This window comes from Halyomorpha halys, unplaced genomic scaffold (assembly GCF_000696795.3).
Source record: "Halyomorpha halys isolate HHAL.00 unplaced genomic scaffold, Hhal_1.1 Scaffold462.1, whole genome shotgun sequence".
Taxonomy (NCBI): domain Eukaryota; kingdom Metazoa; phylum Arthropoda; class Insecta; order Hemiptera; family Pentatomidae; genus Halyomorpha; species Halyomorpha halys.
Genome location: NW_027107302.1, coordinates 103,631 through 105,809, shown reverse-complemented (window position 1 = coordinate 105,809; position 2,179 = coordinate 103,631).

Genomic DNA, 2,179 nt, shown 5'->3' with positions numbered 1-2,179 from the left:
TTGGTTGTCACTTTCTAGTTCTTGACTAGGTCAAAGCTGTTAAGATTTATATTTTTTGTATATTTCACTTTCAAAGTATTTAAGAACCTAATAATTTATTTGCTTTTTTTTGTGAAGCTCCTCCTGAGTGCAAAGATGAAAAATGACTACCTTGTCACTTCCTAGGCTGTCAAGCTTTAGCCTAAATTAAAAATCTTATGCGTTAGAGAGTGACCAGGATGGCAATGAATAGACAAATATTTAATTATCTTCTAATTTTCACTATTAGAACCCCAAGGCTTTGGCAAGTGGAATTTTCAATTGGTAGTTCAGAAAACTGATGTTTGTAAAATTAATAAACAAGCTGTTATTAAACTTCATTTGTACCCTAGTTTTTTCATGAAAAAAAAAATTATGGTGATTTCATCTCCCACTTGAAATTGGAGTAAAAGAGCAGTTGATGTAATGAGTCTCTACTTGCCAGTTTGGTATTTTTCCTTCTTATTTGTTTTGTTTTTTTCCTATAAATTGAAGAAGTATTTTTTCCATTGCTTTATGAAAAACAAAATAGTATTAAAAGGTTCTCTTAGTTCCTTCAGATCCTGATTTGTAAACATGTTACATAAGCATATGGTGTATGTTTTTATAACATCATATTGATTTTAGCAAAAAGTGAGAATGATTCCAAGCATATTTGAGCAGGAGAAGTTTTTTGTGAGATTTTCAAACTACTTTTATGTCATAGATTTGAAAAATTATCAAAAATTTATGACTGATCACTGTTAAATAAATATTTATTATTAAAATTAGCACAGTAATAACATACTCTATTCCATTTATCACTCCATAGTTGTTTACGTCAGTCCTTAGAATAAGACTTTTTAAAAATTGATCGATTTGAAATTAATCGATATGATATTAAGTCATCTTGGTGGATTGTTGATTGACCATCTGTAATATATAAAAAGAAAGATGTTCCAGGTGCAGTCTACTCAAGTAGTAATTAAACTTAAAATTAAAATCCTTCTTTAGCTTTCCATCATTTGGAATCTCACAATCTGATCCTGGACCATTTTCCTTTTATATAATATTAAATGTGTGCCTGCTTCAGAATATTATCAAGGAGCATTCTTCAAATGGTATACATTCAAACTAGGCAACAAAGAAAAAACACTAATACATCAATATATGTTCTACAAGAACAAAATATATGGATCCATTTTTTATTGTTTAACCGAGCATGACAACAAAATTATCTGGGATAGGAAATAGTATACACTGGTGCCCTTGAGGGGGATGGGCACTAGTTATAAATATTATTGTGTTTAGAATCATAAACATTATTCATGAATGTCTGACCCCTCACTATTTTTTTATGTTTCAACTTATTCATGTATGCAATAAATTATTGTTAATATTAATGTATGTTTATATAAAATATCTTTTTGTTTAAGCACTCATTAAAAGTTTATTTTATATTTATAACCCCCAATAAACCTACATATTACTCTTACCATTGTTATAGGTCCTATCATAATTGATTTTGAACCTGCATTGCACTATCTAAATCCATTTATGTCTAATGTTTGGATCATAAACCAAACTCTTCTTTTAATCGATTAATATTCAAAAGATTAAACAGTTAAAAACTTGTATGGTCTAAAGCATCTTAACAGTATAATAAATTGTGTTCAGTTATTGACAGTTACATAGATAGTGCGACATAGTGGATGACGACCGCCAAAGCTCTTCAAGTGATAATGGCTTTGACCAGGATCAGATTACTTTATTTCATTACTTATAACCATGTCTAAATGAATATATAATTGCTTAGCATTTTGTATACTAAATAGTTATACATTTCATAAAACAAAGTTATTCACAGAGATGTCCTAGCCCAAACTATAGTATATTTACTAGCAAAACACCTCTCAATGCCCTGTGAACCTTGAACATGTGGGTTAATAAGGGTCATCTTTTAGAAACTGCAAATCTAGTGCAAAATAGATGTTGGCATCTTCCATCACTTTAACATTAAAGTTACGGAATTTAAGATGAAAAACAATATCCATTCTACGGCTATTCTCTTCTAACAATAAATGTAATAAGCATGAATATGGTGATCTACCAGCTGCAAATATTAAACAATATTAAAGCAGTTCATACTTACAAGTTAAAAATACAAAAAAAAAAAAAAAAA